The sequence below is a fragment of the Lepisosteus oculatus genome, unplaced genomic scaffold, assembly GCF_040954835.1.
Source record: "Lepisosteus oculatus isolate fLepOcu1 unplaced genomic scaffold, fLepOcu1.hap2 HAP2_SCAFFOLD_39, whole genome shotgun sequence".
NCBI lineage: Eukaryota > Metazoa > Chordata > Actinopteri > Semionotiformes > Lepisosteidae > Lepisosteus > Lepisosteus oculatus.
Window position 1 is genome coordinate 124,300 of NW_027167923.1, and position 23,011 is coordinate 147,310.

General features: G+C 48.9%; 5 non-coding genes across 5 annotated transcripts; all 5 read right to left on the minus strand.

The window, feature by feature from the left end:
- Window positions 1–583: 583 nt before the first annotated feature.
- Window positions 584–656, minus strand: trnak-cuu (transfer RNA lysine (anticodon CUU)). The gene has a single exon. It is a non-coding gene; the product is annotated as a tRNA-Lys (tRNA).
- A 4,043-nt stretch (window positions 657–4,699) lies between these two features.
- Window positions 4,700–4,772, minus strand: trnak-cuu (transfer RNA lysine (anticodon CUU)). The gene has a single exon. It is a non-coding gene; the product is annotated as a tRNA-Lys (tRNA).
- An 8,159-nt stretch (window positions 4,773–12,931) lies between these two features.
- Window positions 12,932–13,004, minus strand: trnak-cuu (transfer RNA lysine (anticodon CUU)). Its single transcript has one exon. It is a non-coding gene; the product is annotated as a tRNA-Lys (tRNA).
- Window positions 13,005–17,047: 4,043 nt separating this feature from the next.
- trnak-cuu (transfer RNA lysine (anticodon CUU)) lies at window positions 17,048–17,120 on the minus strand. Its single transcript has one exon. It is a non-coding gene; the product is annotated as a tRNA-Lys (tRNA).
- A 4,043-nt stretch (window positions 17,121–21,163) lies between these two features.
- Window positions 21,164–21,236, minus strand: trnak-cuu (transfer RNA lysine (anticodon CUU)). The gene has a single exon. It is a non-coding gene; the product is annotated as a tRNA-Lys (tRNA).
- Window positions 21,237–23,011: the final 1,775 nt, after the last annotated feature.

Here is a 23,011-nt window from a genome sequence, read left to right on the forward strand (position 1 = left end):
AGCGGATGGCTCTTTGCAGGCACACTACGGAAACCTGCGGGCGCAAGTTGGGAGAAGTGACTCTTGCAGAGTGTTGAGCTTCGAGAAGAGGGCTCCGCTCAGGAAGATATTTCCACATGTTGAAGAGTCGCTTTTCGCCCTTTCTTTCCCACATTTTTCCAGTGCGGTTATTGATCGCGTTCAAAATGTTTTCCCAACGTACGTGTTACCTGCAAAATCACAGTGAAACTGTTATGCCGAAAAGATTCCTAATAGTTATTGTATTAGAATAGCTCTCCAATTTCTTAGCCTTCGTACACGCAATGTTTAAGGAAACGCTAGAGTAAATGAAACTGTAAATAGACAGGAGCTCTTCTTAGTTTTCATACAAGTTATGATGGCTGCAGCTCCTATCTGCGTCCGGGTGACCGGAGCCAAGGGATTATCTGCGGAACCTTTGATTTATCTCTCGGGCAAGGAGCTAGATACGCCCTTTTCATCTCGGTTTGATCACACCTGTGCATTAAAACGCAGTGCTCGGTACCATCGAGGTGTAAGAGGTTCAAGGATGAGCGGGAAACTTTGTTAATAGGGAGACGGGCACCGCCCAACGTGGGGCTCGAACCCACGACCCTGAGATTAAGAGTCTCATGCTCTACCGACTGAGCTAGCCGGGCGCCGGTGGAGCTGGTGGTTAACTTGTCCCTGTTGACGGCAATTTGACAAGGTATACTTCCTGGCTTTTCATCATGTGCTGACCGGATTCGAGAGTAGCACACCCTGTTCTTTGTTGATTACTGTACCTCCAGCAGCGCAAATGTCAGTAATCATTGAAATGTACGACCTACAATCTCCTCAGCATGCCCGCGTGGACTCCTCAGTGATCATCCTTCTACGTTCTGCTGTAGTTTTCATGCAAGTGAAAACCGTGCTCCAAATAACAGCGGCACAGTTGTATCCTGCGGTAAGCATTCTTCTAATTCCATCGTTTTGCTCCAGGTAAAAGGTAGCGCATCATAGTGTTGATATTCCAAGGTTTCAGAGTCCGTATTGGATGGCTTGGATGCAGACATCGCTCAGAGCTCCCAGTATGATTTTCCCGAGTTCAGTTTTGCAGTGTTTTAGTGCTTTACTACTTCCAGTGGGCCTTTGAATGCTCTGCTAAGTAGAGACGTGACATAATTACTAATGCGACCGAGTGTGCTGGCTGTTCCTGGTTCGTAATGATTAACGCGAGAAATCAATATAAACATAACTGCTTCGATTTCGAGGTTCAGTTGAAGCTTTCAAAGAAACTATCAAAGACCTCAGAACAACCGAAGACACATTTGGTCATCTCCGTATTGGTGAAGATTAAAGAGTCCCGCAAGTGTCAAGCTTGCACAAACACACACGAGAGAGAAACTCAGGACAGAATTTAAAGAAAGGGAGACGCAGACTATTTGAAGGCACTTTGCTAACCCAATGGCATGCTTAGGAATCGTGCATAGGACACATGTAGCAGAGGATGGTTTCGATCCATCGACCTCTGGGTTATGGGCCCAGCACGCTTCCGCTGCGCCACTCTGCTGACGGCCTCTCTGCGTGTGGCGCACAACTGCTCTTTTTATTTCCTACATAAGTGATGAAAGAGTTGAAAGTTTCAACGACAAACGCAGACGTCACTTTGAGCGCTTGGTGTTGTAGCACAAATCATCACATGCTGCTCTACACTGGATTATAAAAGCCGACACATTTTCCAAACATTTTAATGCTGGAGTCACACTGTAGTATTAATAACAGTGCGATACTCGAGGAGCGTAGTGGGATCGCGGTGGCTCATCAGACCGCCCCGGGACAGGGGGCCCGCGTCAGGATGGCCGAGCGGTCTAAGGCGCTGCGTTCAGGTCGCAGTCTCCCCTGGAGGCGTGGGTTCGAATCCCACTCCTGACAAAAAGCTTGCTCAGTGCCGTCTCCAGTCGGGTGCAAATGGGTGAAGCAGCCTGACGCAGGGAACGTGCGCCGATAGGCGTAGGTGTATCCCCTGCCTCTTCCGATTTAGCTCGTGCTCCATAGGATGGAAGCGGATGCTCTGGCTTTTTGACTCGAATATAACCTGATCACAACAGAAGGCCGTGCAGCCCAGTGCTGGTTTAAGAATGCCTCGTGTCTTCAGGCCCCTATTCCTTCAGGTTACCCCTTTGGAACAGTCGTCCGAAAAAGACGGGAAAGGAAAAGCATGTAAGCTCCCACACACTGCGTTAGCATTAGCGGTTGGAATCTGATGGGAGAAAAGCAACCTGGCTCGCCGTCAAGCAATCCATCCCTGGTCTCCCACGTGACAGGCGGGGATACGCACCACTATACTAACGAGGAGCGCTTGCTTGGCGCTTGAAGACACTTCCTCTTGCGGCTACTACTGTTTCCGGTTTCGTCTTTTCTTTTCATTCCTCCCAGAGGAGCGCATGAAAACGTTTCCATCTGCGCCATCCTCACCCCTCCAATGCTATGGTCCCTGCTCCTCCTGGTGCACTGCAAACACTCATTCAGCCGGTTCTTTCAGTTTGAATAATTAGGTCTTCAAAGGCTGGAAGTAGGGCGCAAGACATGCCAATGCCAAAAGCGTGGCTGTGTGCTTCCAGCTGTGAAATGTCACTGGTGGATGTTGAAGACATTACTTCCAAGGCAGCAGGTCCAAGCGATTTAGCGTTTGTACAAGAAGCAGGAAGAGAGAAACAGCACTCCGCCTTTTTCTGGGCAGGCCGAAGCGACAGGAGAAGGGCGCCGTAGTCGGCAGGATTCGAGCCGACGCGGGGAGACCCCAATGGCTTTCTAGCCCATCGCCTTAACCGCTCGGCCACGACTACAGGGAGCGCCGCCGCCGCCGGCTTGCGATCATTTAACACGGAGGGCGAGGCGGCGGAGGTAACCTTTTTCAATGTCGCTCTCCGTTTCCCCAGAAAAAAAGCCAAATGACATGCTAGCACTCGGACACCCTTCAGAAGACTGAAGGGTGGCTTAAAGCTGGAAGGATTAGGTCTCCCCGTTCCGACGCGACAATCGAACTTCCTTAGGCAGAGAGAAAGCAACATCGAGGAGCGTCAACAAGACTTTAGAAGCTGCGCCACACGCCACTTTCAGTCGCAGACACAGCAGTTTTAAAGGCAGGAATCGCCTTTGCGAACGCCATGAGAAACAGAACGCAAGCTCAGGTCCTGCGGTTTAACAAACAGCCACGGCTTTCATGCGACTGGACATTTCTTTTCTGGAGCGAATTCACTTTCAACTTCAAGAAATTCACACAACTTGCGAAATACGAAATACAAATCTGGCTCATCGCTGCACAAGAAATACCGCCGGCTGGCAAGAAAATGACAACGGTGTTTTTCCTTAACGAAAAACTTCCCATGGAGAAAAACAACGGCTGTGCGTCTCTGTCGGCTTGATTCAGTTTAATGCAAGTATTCATTCTCCTCCTGGAAAATACAGCTTGCGAAAGATGAAATACAATTCTTGGCTTTTCTGGGTGAGTGCAGAAGAAATCCTGCCGGCTGGCAGAAGAATTCCAGCCTTTTTTACTCTTTAACCAGAAACTTGCGAATGATACAAAGCAAGCGGGGTGCGTTTCTGTGCAGCTGTTAACTGAACAGCTGCTGCTTCAAGCCCACCCAGGGCTCATTCCGATTTCAACATCATGCCCCCTGAAGGTAGACTGGATTTCTTTGCAAAGCATTCACCTTTTGGACGTTTCAGGAAAGGTGCGTGTCGATGCCAGACTTGAAAAGCTTTCCATACAAAGAAACAACATAGTGCTTTTGATTGATGGGAAACGGCAAGAGCGGTTTGAGCAGCTCCGGCCTCTCAACCGCTTTACAATGTGATCGGCACCTCGGTAGCCAGTTTAGAAGGCTGAAAAGGATGCTGGAAGCACAGCGACGTTCTAAAACCAGCGCTTGAAAAGCATCTGCATACATAAAATGTCCATTTCCCCAAAGCTGAATCTGCATCTTCAGAAGATTGTCAGCTATACGTTTTCGTTCTTTGTTTCCTTTTTTTACGACAAGCTTTCGAGAAATGAACTGTCTATTGTGATGAAGGCTGCATTAGAAATTGTGCATCTAGCTTAGTTCAATGAAATCGGGAGGTGCACCTGTCTCAAGCGGATGGCTCTTTGCAGGCACACTACGGAAACCTGCGGGCGCAAGTTGGGAGAAGTGACTCTTGCAGAGTGTTGAGCTTCGAGAAGAGGGCTCCGCTCAGGAAGATATTTCCACATGTTGAAGAGTCGCTTTTCGCCCTTTCTTTCCCACATTTTTCCAGTGCGGTTATTGATCGCGTTCAAAATGTTTTCCCAACGTACGTGTTACCTGCAAAATCACAGTGAAACTGTTATGCCGAAAAGATTCCTAATAGTTATTGTATTAGAATAGCTCTCCAATTTCTTAGCCTTCGTACACGCAATGTTTAAGGAAACGCTAGAGTAAATGAAACTGTAAATAGACAGGAGCTCTTCTTAGTTTTCATACAAGTTATGATGGCTGCAGCTCCTATCTGCGTCCGGGTGACCGGAGCCAAGGGATTATCTGCGGAACCTTTGATTTATCTCTCGGGCAAGGAGCTAGATACGCCCTTTTCATCTCGGTTTGATCACACCTGTGCATTAAAACGCAGTGCTCGGTACCATCGAGGTGTAAGAGGTTCAAGGATGAGCGGGAAACTTTGTTAATAGGGAGACGGGCACCGCCCAACGTGGGGCTCGAACCCACGACCCTGAGATTAAGAGTCTCATGCTCTACCGACTGAGCTAGCCGGGCGCCGGTGGAGCTGGTGGTTAACTTGTCCCTGTTGACGGCAATTTGACAAGGTATACTTCCTGGCTTTTCATCATGTGCTGACCGGATTCGAGAGTAGCACACCCTGTTCTTTGTTGATTACTGTACCTCCAGCAGCGCAAATGTCAGTAATCATTGAAATGTACGACCTACAATCTCCTCAGCATGCCCGCGTGGACTCCTCAGTGATCATCCTTCTACGTTCTGCTGTAGTTTTCATGCAAGTGAAAACCGTGCTCCAAATAACAGCGGCACAGTTGTATCCTGCGGTAAGCATTCTTCTAATTCCATCGTTTTGCTCCAGGTAAAAGGTAGCGCATCATAGTGTTGATATTCCAAGGTTTCAGAGTCCGTATTGGATGGCTTGGATGCAGACATCGCTCAGAGCTCCCAGTATGATTTTCCCGAGTTCAGTTTTGCAGTGTTTTAGTGCTTTACTACTTCCAGTGGGCCTTTGAATGCTCTGCTAAGTAGAGACGTGACATAATTACTAATGCGACCGAGTGTGCTGGCTGTTCCTGGTTCGTAATGATTAACGCGAGAAATCAATATAAACATAACTGCTTCGATTTCGAGGTTCAGTTGAAGCTTTCAAAGAAACTATCAAAGACCTCAGAACAACCGAAGACACATTTGGTCATCTCCGTATTGGTGAAGATTAAAGAGTCCCGCAAGTGTCAAGCTTGCACAAACACACACGAGAGAGAAACTCAGGACAGAATTTAAAGAAAGGGAGACGCAGACTATTTGAAGGCACTTTGCTAACCCAATGGCATGCTTAGGAATCGTGCATAGGACACATGTAGCAGAGGATGGTTTCGATCCATCGACCTCTGGGTTATGGGCCCAGCACGCTTCCGCTGCGCCACTCTGCTGACGGCCTCTCTGCGTGTGGCGCACAACTGCTCTTTTTATTTCCTACATAAGTGATGAAAGAGTTGAAAGTTTCAACGACAAACGCAGACGTCACTTTGAGCGCTTGGTGTTGTAGCACAAATCATCACATGCTGCTCTACACTGGATTATAAAAGCCGACACATTTTCCAAACATTTTAATGCTGGAGTCACACTGTAGTATTAATAACAGTGCGATACTCGAGGAGCGTAGTGGGATCGCGGTGGCTCATCAGACCGCCCCGGGACAGGGGGCCCGCGTCAGGATGGCCGAGCGGTCTAAGGCGCTGCGTTCAGGTCGCAGTCTCCCCTGGAGGCGTGGGTTCGAATCCCACTCCTGACAAAAAGCTTGCTCAGTGCCGTCTCCAGTCGGGTGCAAATGGGTGAAGCAGCCTGACGCAGGGAACGTGCGCCGATAGGCGTAGGTGTATCCCCTGCCTCTTCCGATTTAGCTCGTGCTCCATAGGATGGAAGCGGATGCTCTGGCTTTTTGACTCGAATATAACCTGATCACAACAGAAGGCCGTGCAGCCCAGTGCTGGTTTAAGAATGCCTCGTGTCTTCAGGCCCCTATTCCTTCAGGTTACCCCTTTGGAACAGTCGTCCGAAAAAGACGGGAAAGGAAAAGCATGTAAGCTCCCACACACTGCGTTAGCATTAGCGGTTGGAATCTGATGGGAGAAAAGCAACCTGGCTCGCCGTCAAGCAATCCATCCCTGGTCTCCCACGTGACAGGCGGGGATACGCACCACTATACTAACGAGGAGCGCTTGCTTGGCGCTTGAAGACACTTCCTCTTGCGGCTACTACTGTTTCCGGTTTCGTCTTTTCTTTTCATTCCTCCCAGAGGAGCGCATGAAAACGTTTCCATCTGCGCCATCCTCACCCCTCCAATGCTATGGTCCCTGCTCCTCCTGGTGCACTGCAAACACTCATTCAGCCGGTTCTTTCAGTTTGAATAATTAGGTCTTCAAAGGCTGGAAGTAGGGCGCAAGACATGCCAATGCCAAAAGCGTGGCTGTGTGCTTCCAGCTGTGAAATGTCACTGGTGGATGTTGAAGACATTACTTCCAAGGCAGCAGGTCCAAGCGATTTAGCGTTTGTACAAGAAGCAGGAAGAGAGAAACAGCACTCCGCCTTTTTCTGGGCAGGCCGAAGCGACAGGAGAAGGGCGCCGTAGTCGGCAGGATTCGAGCCGACGCGGGGAGACCCCAATGGCTTTCTAGCCCATCGCCTTAACCGCTCGGCCACGACTACAGGGAGCGCCGCCGCCGCCGGCTTGCGATCATTTAACACGGAGGGCGAGGCGGCGGAGGTAACCTTTTTCAATGTCGCTCTCCGTTTCCCCAGAAAAAAAGCCAAATGACATGCTAGCACTCGGACACCCTTCAGAAGACTGAAGGGTGGCTTAAAGCTGGAAGGATTAGGTCTCCCCGTTCCGACGCGACAATCGAACTTCCTTAGGCAGAGAGAAAGCAACATCGAGGAGCGTCAACAAGACTTTAGAAGCTGCGCCACACGCCACTTTCAGTCGCAGACACAGCAGTTTTAAAGGCAGGAATCGCCTTTGCGAACGCCATGAGAAACAGAACGCAAGCTCAGGTCCTGCGGTTTAACAAACAGCCACGGCTTTCATGCGACTGGACATTTCTTTTCTGGAGCGAATTCACTTTCAACTTCAAGAAATTCACACAACTTGCGAAATACGAAATACAAATCTGGCTCATCGCTGCACAAGAAATACCGCCGGCTGGCAAGAAAATGACAACGGTGTTTTTCCTTAACGAAAAACTTCCCATGGAGAAAAACAACGGCTGTGCGTCTCTGTCGGCTTGATTCAGTTTAATGCAAGTATTCATTCTCCTCCTGGAAAATACAGCTTGCGAAAGATGAAATACAATTCTTGGCTTTTCTGGGTGAGTGCAGAAGAAATCCTGCCGGCTGGCAGAAGAATTCCAGCCTTTTTTACTCTTTAACCAGAAACTTGCGAATGATACAAAGCAAGCGGGGTGCGTTTCTGTGCAGCTGTTAACTGAACAGCTGCTGCTTCAAGCCCACCCAGGGCTCATTCCGATTTCAACATCATGCCCCCTGAAGGTAGACTGGATTTCTTTGCAAAGCATTCACCTTTTGGACGTTTCAGGAAAGGTGCGTGTCGATGCCAGACTTGAAAAGCTTTCCATACAAAGAAACAACATAGTGCTTTTGATTGATGGGAAACGGCAAGAGCGGTTTGAGCAGCTCCGGCCTCTCAACCGCTTTACAATGTGATCGGCACCTCGGTAGCCAGTTTAGAAGGCTGAAAAGGATGCTGGAAGCACAGCGACGTTCTAAAACCAGCGCTTGAAAAGCATCTGCATACATAAAATGTCCATTTCCCCAAAGCTGAATCTGCATCTTCAGAAGATTGTCAGCTATACGTTTTCGTTCTTTGTTTCCTTTTTTTACGACAAGCTTTCGAGAAATGAACTGTCTATTGTGATGAAGGCTGCATTAGAAATTGTGCATCTAGCTTAGTTCAATGAAATCGGGAGGTGCACCTGTCTCAAGCGGATGGCTCTTTGCAGGCACACTACGGAAACCTGCGGGCGCAAGTTGGGAGAAGTGACTCTTGCAGAGTGTTGAGCTTCGAGAAGAGGGCTCCGCTCAGGAAGATATTTCCACATGTTGAAGAGTCGCTTTTCGCCCTTTCTTTCCCACATTTTTCCAGTGCGGTTATTGATCGCGTTCAAAATGTTTTCCCAACGTACGTGTTACCTGCAAAATCACAGTGAAACTGTTATGCCGAAAAGATTCCTAATAGTTATTGTATTAGAATAGCTCTCCAATTTCTTAGCCTTCGTACACGCAATGTTTAAGGAAACGCTAGAGTAAATGAAACTGTAAATAGACAGGAGCTCTTCTTAGTTTTCATACAAGTTATGATGGCTGCAGCTCCTATCTGCGTCCGGGTGACCGGAGCCAAGGGATTATCTGCGGAACCTTTGATTTATCTCTCGGGCAAGGAGCTAGATACGCCCTTTTCATCTCGGTTTGATCACACCTGTGCATTAAAACGCAGTGCTCGGTACCATCGAGGTGTAAGAGGTTCAAGGATGAGCGGGAAACTTTGTTAATAGGGAGACGGGCACCGCCCAACGTGGGGCTCGAACCCACGACCCTGAGATTAAGAGTCTCATGCTCTACCGACTGAGCTAGCCGGGAGCCGGTGGAGCTGGTGGTTAACTTGTCCCTGTTGACGGCAATTTGACAAGGTATACTTCCTGGCTTTTCATCATGTGCTGACCGGATTCGAGAGTAGCACACCCTGTTCTTTGTTGATTACTGTACCTCCAGCAGCGCAAATGTCAGTAATCATTGAAATGTACGACCTACAATCTCCTCAGCATGCCCGCGTGGACTCCTCAGTGATCATCCTTCTACGTTCTGCTGTAGTTTTCATGCAAGTGAAAACCGTGCTCCAAATAACAGCGGCACAGTTGTATCCTGCGGTAAGCATTCTTCTAATTCCATCGTTTTGCTCCAGGTAAAAGGTAGCGCATCATAGTGTTGATATTCCAAGGTTTCAGAGTCCGTATTGGATGGCTTGGATGCAGACATCGCTCAGAGCTCCCAGTATGATTTTCCCGAGTTCAGTTTTGCAGTGTTTTAGTGCTTTACTACTTCCAGTGGGCCTTTGAATGCTCTGCTAAGTAGAGACGTGACATAATTACTAATGCGACCGAGTGTGCTGGCTGTTCCTGGTTCGTAATGATTAACGCGAGAAATCAATATAAACATAACTGCTTCGATTTCGAGGTTCAGTTGAAGCTTTCAAAGAAACTATCAAAGACCTCAGAACAACCGAAGACACATTTGGTCATCTCCGTATTGGTGAAGATTAAAGAGTCCCGCAAGTGTCAAGCTTGCACAAACACACACGAGAGAGAAACTCAGGACAGAATTTAAAGAAAGGGAGACGCAGACTATTTGAAGGCACTTTGCTAACCCAATGGCATGCTTAGGAATCGTGCATAGGACACATGTAGCAGAGGATGGTTTCGATCCATCGACCTCTGGGTTATGGGCCCAGCACGCTTCCGCTGCGCCACTCTGCTGACGGCCTCTCTGCGTGTGGCGCACAACTGCTCTTTTTATTTCCTACATAAGTGATGAAAGAGTTGAAAGTTTCAACGACAAACGCAGACGTCACTTTGAGCGCTTGGTGTTGTAGCACAAATCATCACATGCTGCTCTACACTGGATTATAAAAGCCGACACATTTTCCAAACATTTTAATGCTGGAGTCACACTGTAGTATTAATAACAGTGCGATACTCGAGGAGCGTAGTGGGATCGCGGTGGCTCATCAGACCGCCCCGGGACAGGGGGCCCGCGTCAGGATGGCCGAGCGGTCTAAGGCGCTGCGTTCAGGTCGCAGTCTCCCCTGGAGGCGTGGGTTCGAATCCCACTCCTGACAAAAAGCTTGCTCAGTGCCGTCTCCAGTCGGGTGCAAATGGGTGAAGCAGCCTGACGCAGGGAACGTGCGCCGATAGGCGTAGGTGTATCCCCTGCCTCTTCCGATTTAGCTCGTGCTCCATAGGATGGAAGCGGATGCTCTGGCTTTTTGACTCGAATATAACCTGATCACAACAGAAGGCCGTGCAGCCCAGTGCTGGTTTAAGAATGCCTCGTGTCTTCAGGCCCCTATTCCTTCAGGTTACCCCTTTGGAACAGTCGTCCGAAAAAGACGGGAAAGGAAAAGCATGTAAGCTCCCACACACTGCGTTAGCATTAGCGGTTGGAATCTGATGGGAGAAAAGCAACCTGGCTCGCCGTCAAGCAATCCATCCCTGGTCTCCCACGTGACAGGCGGGGATACGCACCACTATACTAACGAGGAGCGCTTGCTTGGCGCTTGAAGACACTTCCTCTTGCGGCTACTACTGTTTCCGGTTTCGTCTTTTCTTTTCATTCCTCCCAGAGGAGCGCATGAAAACGTTTCCATCTGCGCCATCCTCACCCCTCCAATGCTATGGTCCCTGCTCCTCCTGGTGCACTGCAAACACTCATTCAGCCGGTTCTTTCAGTTTGAATAATTAGGTCTTCAAAGGCTGGAAGTAGGGCGCAAGACATGCCAATGCCAAAAGCGTGGCTGTGTGCTTCCAGCTGTGAAATGTCACTGGTGGATGTTGAAGACATTACTTCCAAGGCAGCAGGTCCAAGCGATTTAGCGTTTGTACAAGAAGCAGGAAGAGAGAAACAGCACTCCGCCTTTTTCTGGGCAGGCCGAAGCGACAGGAGAAGGGCGCCGTAGTCGGCAGGATTCGAGCCGACGCGGGGAGACCCCAATGGCTTTCTAGCCCATCGCCTTAACCGCTCGGCCACGACTACAGGGAGCGCCGCCGCCGCCGGCTTGCGATCATTTAACACGGAGGGCGAGGCGGCGGAGGTAACCTTTTTCAATGTCGCTCTCCGTTTCCCCAGAAAAAAAGCCAAATGACATGCTAGCACTCGGACACCCTTCAGAAGACTGAAGGGTGGCTTAAAGCTGGAAGGATTAGGTCTCCCCGTTCCGACGCGACAATCGAACTTCCTTAGGCAGAGAGAAAGCAACATCGAGGAGCGTCAACAAGACTTTAGAAGCTGCGCCACACGCCACTTTCAGTCGCAGACACAGCAGTTTTAAAGGCAGGAATCGCCTTTGCGAACGCCATGAGAAACAGAACGCAAGCTCAGGTCCTGCGGTTTAACAAACAGCCACGGCTTTCATGCGACTGGACATTTCTTTTCTGGAGCGAATTCACTTTCAACTTCAAGAAATTCACACAACTTGCGAAATACGAAATACAAATCTGGCTCATCGCTGCACAAGAAATACCGCCGGCTGGCAAGAAAATGACAACGGTGTTTTTCCTTAACGAAAAACTTCCCATGGAGAAAAACAACGGCTGTGCGTCTCTGTCGGCTTGATTCAGTTTAATGCAAGTATTCATTCTCCTCCTGGAAAATACAGCTTGCGAAAGATGAAATACAATTCTTGGCTTTTCTGGGTGAGTGCAGAAGAAATCCTGCCGGCTGGCAGAAGAATTCCAGCCTTTTTTACTCTTTAACCAGAAACTTGCGAATGATACAAAGCAAGCGGGGTGCGTTTCTGTGCAGCTGTTAACTGAACAGCTGCTGCTTCAAGCCCACCCAGGGCTCATTCCGATTTCAACATCATGCCCCCTGAAGGTAGACTGGATTTCTTTGCAAAGCATTCACCTTTTGGACGTTTCAGGAAAGGTGCGTGTCGATGCCAGACTTGAAAAGCTTTCCATACAAAGAAACAACATAGTGCTTTTGATTGATGGGAAACGGCAAGAGCGGTTTGAGCAGCTCCGGCCTCTCAACCGCTTTACAATGTGATCGGCACCTCGGTAGCCAGTTTAGAAGGCTGAAAAGGATGCTGGAAGCACAGCGACGTTCTAAAACCAGCGCTTGAAAAGCATCTGCATACATAAAATGTCCATTTCCCCAAAGCTGAATCTGCATCTTCAGAAGATTGTCAGCTATACGTTTTCGTTCTTTGTTTCCTTTTTTTACGACAAGCTTTCGAGAAATGAACTGTCTATTGTGATGAAGGCTGCATTAGAAATTGTGCATCTAGCTTAGTTCAATGAAATCGGGAGGTGCACCTGTCTCAAGCGGATGGCTCTTTGCAGGCACACTACGGAAACCTGCGGGCGCAAGTTGGGAGAAGTGACTCTTGCAGAGTGTTGAGCTTCGAGAAGAGGGCTCCGCTCAGGAAGATATTTCCACATGTTGAAGAGTCGCTTTTCGCCCTTTCTTTCCCACATTTTTCCAGTGCGGTTATTGATCGCGTTCAAAATGTTTTCCCAACGTACGTGTTACCTGCAAAATCACAGTGAAACTGTTATGCCGAAAAGATTCCTAATAGTTATTGTATTAGAATAGCTCTCCAATTTCTTAGCCTTCGTACACGCAATGTTTAAGGAAACGCTAGAGTAAATGAAACTGTAAATAGACAGGAGCTCTTCTTAGTTTTCATACAAGTTATGATGGCTACAGCTCCTATCTGCGTCCGGGTGACCGGAGCCAAGGGATTATCTGCGGAACCTTTGATTTATCTCTCGGGCAAGGAGCTAGATACGCCCTTTTCATCTCGGTTTGATCACACCTGTGCATTAAAACGCAGTGCTCGGTACCATCGAGGTGTAAGAGGTTCAAGGATGAGCGGGAAACTTTGTTAATAGGGAGACGGGCACCGCCCAACGTGGGGCTCGAACCCACGACCCTGAGATTAAGAGTCTCATGCTCTACCGACTGAGCTAGCCGGGCGCCGGTGGAGCTGGTGGTTAACTTGTCCCTGTTGACGGCAATTTGACAAGGTATACTTCCTGGCTTTTCATCATGTGCTGACCGGATTCGAGAGTAGCACACCCTGTTCTTTGTTGATTACTGTACCTCCAGCAGCGCAAATGTCAGTAATCATTGAAATGTACGACCTACAATCTCCTCAGCATGCCCGCGTGGACTCCTCAGTGATCATCCTTCTACGTTCTGCTGTAGTTTTCATGCAAGTGAAAACCGTGCTCCAAATAACAGCGGCACAGTTGTATCCTGCGGTAAGCATTCTTCTAATTCCATCGTTTTGCTCCAGGTAAAAGGTAGCGCATCATAGTGTTGATATTCCAAGGTTTCAGAGTCCGTATTGGATGGCTTGGATGCAGACATCGCTCAGAGCTCCCAGTATGATTTTCCCGAGTTCAGTTTTGCAGTGTTTTAGTGCTTTACTACTTCCAGTGGGCCTTTGAATGCTCTGCTAAGTAGAGACGTGACATAATTACTAATGCGACCGAGTGTGCTGGCTGTTCCTGGTTCGTAATGATTAACGCGAGAAATCAATATAAACATAACTGCTTCGATTTCGAGGTTCAGTTGAAGCTTTCAAAGAAACTATCAAAGACCTCAGAACAACCGAAGACACATTTGGTCATCTCCGTATTGGTGAAGATTAAAGAGTCCCGCAAGTGTCAAGCTTGCACAAACACACACGAGAGAGAAACTCAGGACAGAATTTAAAGAAAGGGAGACGCAGACTATTTGAAGGCACTTTGCTAACCCAATGGCATGCTTAGGAATCGTGCATAGGACACATGTAGCAGAGGATGGTTTCGATCCATCGACCTCTGGGTTATGGGCCCAGCACGCTTCCGCTGCGCCACTCTGCTGACGGCCTCTCTGCGTGTGGCGCACAACTGCTCTTTTTATTTCCTACATAAGTGATGAAAGAGTTGAAAGTTTCAACGACAAACGCAGACGTCACTTTGAGCGCTTGGTGTTGTAGCACAAATCATCACATGCTGCTCTACACTGGATTATAAAAGCCGACACATTTTCCAAACATTTTAATGCTGGAGTCACACTGTGGTATTAATAACAGTGCGATACTCGAGGAGCGTAGTGGGATCGCGGTGGCTCATCAGACCGCCCCGGGACAGGGGGCCCACGTCAGGATGGCCGAGCGGTCTAAGGCGCTGCGTTCAGGTCGCAGTCTCCCCTGGAGGCGTGGGTTCGAATCCCACTCCTGACAAAAAGCTTGCTCAGTGCCGTCTCCAGTCGGGTGCAAATGGGTGAAGCAGCCTGACGCAGGGAACGTGCGCCGATAGGCGTAGGTGTATCCCCTGCCTCTTCCGATTTAGCTCGTGCTCCATAGGATGGAAGCGGATGCTCTGGCTTTTTGACTCGAATATAACCTGATCACAACACATGGCCGTGCAGCCAAGTGCTGGTTTAAGAATGCCTCGTGTCTTCAGGCCCCTATTCCTTCAGGTTACCCCTTTGGAATAGTCGTCCGAAAAAGACGGGAAAGGAAAAGCATGTAAGCTCCCACACACTGCGTTAGCATTAGCGGTTGGAATCTGATGGGAGAAAAGCAACCTGGCTCGCCGTCAAGCAATCCATCCCTGGTCTCCCACGTGACAGGCGGGGATACGCACCACTATACTAACGAGGAGCGCTTGCTTGGCGCTTGAAGACACTTCGTCTTGCGGCTACTACTGTTTCCGGTTTCGTCTTTTCTTTTCATTCCTCCCAGAGGAGCGCATGAAAACGTTTCCATCTGCGCCATCCTCACCCCTCCAATGCTATGGTCCCTGCTCCTCCTGGTGCACTGCAAACACTCATTCAGCCGGTTCTTTCAGTTTGAATCATTAGGTCTTCAAAGGCTGGAAGTAGGGCGCAAGACATGCCAATGCCAAAAGCGTGGCTGTGTGCTTCCAGCTGTGAAATGTCACTGGTGGATGTTGAAGACATTACTTCCAAGACAGCAGGTCCAAGCGATTTAGCGTTTGTACAAGCAGCAGGAAGAGAGAAACGGCACTCTGCCTTTTTCTGGGCAGGCCGAAGCGACAGGAGAAGGGCGCCGTAGTGAGCAGGATTCGAGCCGACGCGGGGAGACCCCAATGGCTTTCTAGCCCATCGCCTTAACCGCTCGGCCACGACTACAGGGAGCGCCGCCGCCGCCGGCTTGCAATCATTTAACACGGAGGGCGAGGCGGCGGCGGTAACCTTTTTCAATGTCGCTCTCCGCTTCCCCCCAAAAAAAGCCAAATGACATGCTAGCACTCGGACACCCTTCAGAAGACTGAAGGGTGGCTTAAAGCTGGAAGGATTAGGTCTCCCCGTTCCGACGCGACAATCGAACTTCCTTAGGCAGAGAGAAAGCAACATCGAGGAGCGTCAACAAGACTTTAGAAGCTGCGCCACACGCCACTTTCAGTCGCAGACACAGCAGTTTTAAAGGCAGGAATCGCCTTTGCGAACGCCATGAGAAACAGAACGCAAGCTCAGGTCCTGCGGTTTAACAAACAGCCACGGCTTTCATGCGACTGGACATTTCTTTTCTGGAGCGAATTCACTTTCAACTTCAAGAAATTCACACAACTTGCGAAATACGAAATACAAATCTGGCTCATCGCTGCACAAGAAATACCGCCGGCTGGCAAGAAAATGACAACGGTGTTTTTCCTTAACGAAAAACTTCCCATGGAGAAAAACAACGGCTGTGCGTCTCTGTCGGCTTGATTCAGTTTAATGCAAGTATTCATTCTCCTCCTGGAAAATACAGCTTGCGAAAGATGAAATACAATTCTTGGCTTTTCTGGGTGAGTGCAGAAGAAATCCTGCCGGCTGGCAGAAGAATTCCAGCCTTTTTTACTCTTTAACCAGAAACTTGCGAATGATACAAAGCAAGCGGGGTGCGTTTCTGTGCAGCTGTTAACTGAACAGCTGCTGCTTCAAGCCCACCCAGGGCTCATTCCGATTTCAACATCATGCCCCCTGAAGGTAGACTGGATTTCTTTGCGAAGCATTCACCCTTTGGACGTTTCAGGAAAGGTGCGTGTCGATGCCAGACTTGAAAAGGTTTCCATACAAAGAAACAACATAGTGCTTTTGATTGATGGGAAACGGCAAGAGCGGTTTGAGCAGCTCCGGCCTCTCAACCGCTTTACAATGTGATCGGCACCTCGGTTGCCAGTTTAGAAGGCTAAAAAGGATGCTGGAAGCACAGCGACGTTCTAAAACCAGCGCTTGAAAAGCATCTGCATACATAAAATGTCCATTTCCCCAAAGCTGAATCTGCATCTTCAGAAGATTGTCAGCTATACGTTTTCGTTCTTTGTTTCCTTTTTTTACGACAAGCTTTCGAGAAATGAACTGTCTATTGTGATGAAGGCTGCATTAGAAATTGTGCATCTAGCTTAGTTCAATGAAATCGGGAGGTGCACCTGTCTCAAGCGGATGGCTCTTTGCAGGCACACTACGGAAACCTGCGGGCGCAAGTTGGGAGAAGTGACTCTTGCAGAGTGTTGAGCTTCGAGAAGAGGGCTCCGCTCAGGAAGATATTTCCACATGTTGAAGAGTCGCTTTTCACCCTTTCTTTCCCACATTTTTCCAGTGCGGTTATTGATCGCGTTCAAAATGTTTTCCCAACGTACGTGTTACCTGCAAAATCACAGTGAAACTGTTATGCCGAAAAGATTCCTAATAGTTATTGTATTAGAATAGCTCTCCAATTTCTTAGCCTTCGTACACGCAATGTTTAAGGAAACGCTAGAGTAAATGAAACTGTAAATAGACAGGAGCTCTTCTTAGTTTTCATACAAGTTATGATGGCTGCAGCTCCTATCTGCGTCCGAGTGACCGGAGCCAAGGGATTATCTGCGGAACCTTTGATTTATCTCTCGGGCAAGGAGCTAGATACGCCCTTTTCATCTCGGTTTGATCACACCTGTGCATTAAAACGCAGTGCTCGGTACCATCGAGGTGTAAGAGGTTCAAGGATGAGCGGGAAACTTTGTTAATAGGGAGACGGGCACCGCCCAACGTGGGGCTCGAACCCACGACCCTGAGATTAAGAGTCTCATGCTCTACCGACTGAGCTAGCCGGGCACCGGTGGAGCTGGTGGTTAACTTGTCCCTGTTGACGGCAATTTGACAAGGTATACTTCCTGGCTTTTCATCATGTGCTGACCGGATTCGAGAGTAGCACACCCTGTTCTTTGTTGATTACTGTACCTCCAGCAGCGCAAATGTCAGTAATCATTGAAATGTACGACCTACAATCTCCTCAGCATGCCCGCGTGGACTCCTCAGTGATCATCCTTCTACGTTCTGCTGTAGTTTTCATGCAAGTGAAAACCGTGCTCCAAATAACAGCGGCACAGTTGTATCCTGCGGTAAGCATTCTTCTAATTCCATCGTTTTGCTCCAGGTAAAAGGTAGCGCATCATAGTGTTGATATTCCAAGGTTTCAGAGTCCGTATTGGATGGCTTGGATGCAGACATCGCTCAGAGCTCCCAGTATGATTTTCCCGAGTTCAGTTTTGCAGTGTTTTAGTGCTTTACTACTTCCAGTGGGCCTTTGAATGCTCTGCTAAGTAGAGACGTGACATAATTACTAATGCGACCGAGTGTGCTGGCTGTTCCTGGTTCGTAATGATTAACGCGAGAAATCAATATAAACATAACTGCTTCGATTTCGAGGTTCAGTTGAAGCTTTCAAAGAAACTATCAAAGACCTCAGAACAACCGAAGACACATTTGGTCATCTCCGTATTGGTGAAGATTAAAGAGTCCCGCAAGTGTCAAGCTTGCACAAACACACACGAGAGAGAAACTCAGGACAGAATTTAAAGAAAGGGAGACGCAGACTATTTGAAGGCACTTTGCTAACCCAATGGCATGCTTAGGAATCGTGCATAGGACACATGTAGCAGAGGATGGTTTCGATCCATCGACCTCTGGGTTATGGGCCCAGCACGCTTCCGCTGCGCCACTCTGCTGACGGCCTCTCTGCGTGTGGCGCACAACTGCTCTTTTTATTTCCTACATAAGTGATGAAAGAGTTGAAAGTTTCAACGACAAACGCAGACGTCACTTTGAGCGCTTGGTGTTGTAGCACAAATCATCACATGCTGCTCTACACTGGATTATAAAAGCCGACACATTTTCCAAACATTTTAATGCTGGAGTCACACTGTAGTATTAATAACAGTGCGATACTCGAGGAGCGTAGTGGGATCGCGGTGGCTCATCAGACCGCCCCGGGACAGGGGGCCCGCGTCAGGATGGCCGAGCGGTCTAAGGCGCTGCGTTCAGGTCGCAGTCTCCCCTGGAGGCGTGGGTTCGAATCCCACTCCTGACAAAAAGCTTGCTCAGTGCCGTCTCCAGTCGGGTGCAAATGGGTGAAGCAGCCTGACGCAGGGAACGTGCGCCGATAGGCGTAGGTGTATCCCCTGCCTCTTCCGATTTAGCTCGTGCTCCATAGGATGGAAGCGGATGCTCTGGCTTTTTGACTCGAATATAACCTGATCACAACAGAAGGCCGTGCAGCCCAGTGCTGGTTTAAGAATGCCTCGTGTCTTCAGGCCCCTATTCCTTCAGGTTACCCCTTTGGAACAGTCGTCCGAAAAAGACGGGAAAGGAAAAGCATGTAAGCTCCCACACACTGCGTTAGCATTAGCGGTTGGAATCTGATGGGAGAAAAGCAACCTGGCTCGCCGTCAAGCAATCCATCCCTGGTCTCCCACGTGACAGGCGGGGATACGCACCACTATACTAACGAGGAGCGCTTGCTTGGCGCTTGAAGACACTTCCTCTTGCGGCTACTACTGTTTCCGGTTTCGTCTTTTCTTTTCATTCCTCCCAGAGGAGCGCATGAAAACGTTTCCATCTGCGCCATCCTCACCCCTCCAATGCTATGGTCCCTGCTCCTCCTGGTGCACTGCAAACACTCATTCAGCCGGTTCTTTCAGTTTGAATAATTAGGTCTTCAAAGGCTGGAAGTAGGGCGCAAGACATGCCAATGCCAAAAGCGTGGCTGTGTGCTTCCAGCTGTGAAATGTCACTGGTGGATGTTGAAGACATTACTTCCAAGGCAGCAGGTCCAAGCGATTTAGCGTTTGTACAAGAAGCAGGAAGAGAGAAACAGCACTCCGCCTTTTTCTGGGCAGGCCGAAGCGACAGGAGAAGGGCGCCGTAGTCGGCAGGATTCGAGCCGACGCGGGGAGACCCCAATGGCTTTCTAGCCCATCGCCTTAACCGCTCGGCCACGACTACAGGGAGCGCCGCCGCCGCCGGCTTGCGATCATTTAACACGGAGGGCGAGGCGGCGGAGGTAACCTTTTTCAATGTCGCTCTCCGTTTCCCCAGAAAAAAAGCCAAATGACATGCTAGCACTCGGACACCCTTCAGAAGACTGAAGGGTGGCTTAAAGCTGGAAGGATTAGGTCTCCCCGTTCCGACGCGACAATCGAACTTCCTTAGGCAGAGAGAAAGCAACATCGAGGAGCGTCAACAAGACTTTAGAAGCTGCGCCACACGCCACTTTCAGTCGCAGACACAGCAGTTTTAAAGGCAGGAATCGCCTTTGCGAACGCCATGAGAAACAGAACGCAAGCTCAGGTCCTGCGGTTTAACAAACAGCCACGGCTTTCATGCGACTGGACATTTCTTTTCTGGAGCGAATTCACTTTCAACTTCAAGAAATTCACACAACTTGCGAAATACGAAATACAAATCTGGCTCATCGCTGCACAAGAAATACCGCCGGCTGGCAAGAAAATGACAACGGTGTTTTTCCTTAACGAAAAACTTCCCATGGAGAAAAACAACGGCTGTGCGTCTCTGTCGGCTTGATTCAGTTTAATGCAAGTATTCATTCTCCTCCTGGAAAATACAGCTTGCGAAAGATGAAATACAATTCTTGGCTTTTCTGGGTGAGTGCAGAAGAAATCCTGCCGGCTGGCAGAAGAATTCCAGCCTTTTTTACTCTTTAACCAGAAACTTGCGAATGATACAAAGCAAGCGGGGTGCGTTTCTGTGCAGCTGTTAACTGAACAGCTGCTGCTTCAAGCCCACCCAGGGCTCATTCCGATTTCAACATCATGCCCCCTGAAGGTAGACTGGATTTCTTTGCAAAGCATTCACCTTTTGGACGTTTCAGGAAAGGTGCGTGTCGATGCCAGACTTGAAAAGCTTTCCATACAAAGAAACAACATAGTGCTTTTGATTGATGGGAAACGGCAAGAGCGGTTTGAGCAGCTCCGGCCTCTCAACCGCTTTACAATGTGATCGGCACCTCGGTAGCCAGTTTAGAAGGCTGAAAAGGATGCTGGAAGCACAGCGACGTTCTAAAACCAGCGCTTGAAAAGCATCTGCATACATAAAATGTCCATTTCCCCAAAGCTGAATCTGCATCTTCAGAAGATTGTCAGCTATACGTTTTCGTTCTTTGTTTCCTTTTTTTACGACAAGCTTTCGAGAAATGAACTGTCTATTGTGATGAAGGCTGCATTAGAAATTGTGCATCTAGCTTAGTTCAATGAAATCGGGAGGTGCACCTGTCTCAAGCGGATGGCTCTTTGCAGGCACACTACGGAAACCTGCGGGCGCAAGTTGGGAGAAGTGACTCTTGCAGAGTGTTGAGCTTCGAGAAGAGGGCTCCGCTCAGGAAGATATTTCCACATGTTGAAGAGTCGCTTTTCGCCCTTTCTTTCCCACATTTTTCCAGTGCGGTTATTGATCGCGTTCAAAATGTTTTCCCAACGTACGTGTTACCTGCAAAATCACAGTGAAACTGTTATGCCGAAAAGATTCCTAATAGTTATTGTATTAGAATAGCTCTCCAATTTCTTAGCCTTCGTACACGCAATGTTTAAGGAAACGCTAGAGTAAATGAAACTGTAAATAGACAGGAGCTCTTCTTAGTTTTCATACAAGTTATGATGGCTGCAGCTCCTATCTGCGTCCGGGTGACCGGAGCCAAGGGATTATCTGCGGAACCTTTGATTTATCTCTCGGGCAAGGAGCTAGATACGCCCTTTTCATCTCGGTTTGATCACACCTGTGCATTAAAACGCAGTGCTCGGTACCATCGAGGTGTAAGAGGTTCAAGGATGAGCGGGAAACTTTGTTAATAGGGAGACGGGCACCGCCCAACGTGGGGCTCGAACCCACGACCCTGAGATTAAGAGTCTCATGCTCTACCGACTGAGCTAGCCGGGCGCCGGTGGAGCTGGTGGTTAACTTGTCCCTGTTGACGGCAATTTGACAAGGTATACTTCCTGGCTTTTCATCATGTGCTGACCGGATTCGAGAGTAGCACACCCTGTTCTTTGTTGATTACTGTACCTCCAGCAGCGCAAATGTCAGTAATCATTGAAATGTACGACCTACAATCTCCTCAGCATGCCCGCGTGGACTCCTCAGTGATCATCCTTCTACGTTCTGCTGTAGTTTTCATGCAAGTGAAAACCGTGCTCCAAATAACAGCGGCACAGTTGTATCCTGCGGTAAGCATTCTTCTAATTCCATCGTTTTGCTCCAGGTAAAAGGTAGCGCATCATAGTGTTGATATTCCAAGGTTTCAGAGTCCGTATTGGATGGCTTGGATGCAGACATCGCTCAGAGCTCCCAGTATGATTTTCCCGAGTTCAGTTTTGCAGTGTTTTAGTGCTTTACTACTTCCAGTGGGCCTTTGAATGCTCTGCTAAGTAGAGACGTGACATAATTACTAATGCGACCGAGTGTGCTGGCTGTTCCTGGTTCGTAATGATTAACGCGAGAAATCAATATAAACATAACTGCTTCGATTTCGAGGTTCAGTTGAAGCTTTCAAAGAAACTATCAAAGACCTCAGAACAACCGAAGACACATTTGGTCATCTCCGTATTGGTGAAGATTAAAGAGTCCCGCAAGTGTCAAGCTTGCACAAACACACACGAGAGAGAAACTCAGGACAGAATTTAAAGAAAGGGAGACGCAGACTATTTGAAGGCACTTTGCTAACCCAATGGCATGCTTAGGAATCGTGCATAGGACACATGTAGCAGAGGATGGTTTCGATCCATCGACCTCTGGGTTATGGGCCCAGCACGCTTCCGCTGCGCCACTCTGCTGACGGCCTCTCTGCGTGTGGCGCACAACTGCTCTTTTTATTTCCTACATAAGTGATGAAAGAGTTGAAAGTTTCAACGACAAACGCAGACGTCACTTTGAGCGCTTGGTGTTGTAGCACAAATCATCACATGCTGCTCTACACTGGATTATAAAAGCCGACACATTTTCCAAACATTTTAATGCTGGAGTCACACTGTAGTATTAATAACAGTGCGATACTCGAGGAGCGTAGTGGGATCGCGGTGGCTCATCAGACCGCCCCGGGACAGGGGGCCCGCGTCAGGATGGCCGATCGGTCTAAGGCGCTGCGTTCAGGTCGCAGTCTCCCCTGGAGGCGTGGGTTCGAATCCCACTCCTGACAAAAAGCTTGCTCAGTGCCGTCTCCAGTCGGGTGCAAATGGGTGAAGCAGCCTGACGCAGGGAACGTGCGCCGATAGGCGTAGGTGTATCCCCTGCCTCTTCCGATTTAGCTCGTGCTCCATAGGATGGAAGCGGATGCTCTGGCTTTTTGACTCGAATATAACCTGATCACAACAGAAGGCCGTGCAGCCCAGTGCTGGTTTAAGAATGCCTCGTGTCTTCAGGCCCCTATTCCTTCAGGTTACCCCTTTGGAACAGTCGTCCGAAAAAGACGGGAAAGGAAAAGCATGTAAGCTCCCACACACTGCGTTAGCATTAGCGGTTGGAATCTGATGGGAGAAAAGCAACCTGGCTCGCCGTCAAGCAATCCATCCCTGGTCTCCCACGTGACAGGCGGGGATACGCACCACTATACTAACGAGGAGCGCTTGCTTGGCGCTTGAAGACACTTCCTCTTGCGGCTACTACTGTTTCCGGTTTCGTCTTTTCTTTTCATTCCTCCCAGAGGAGCGCATGAAAAC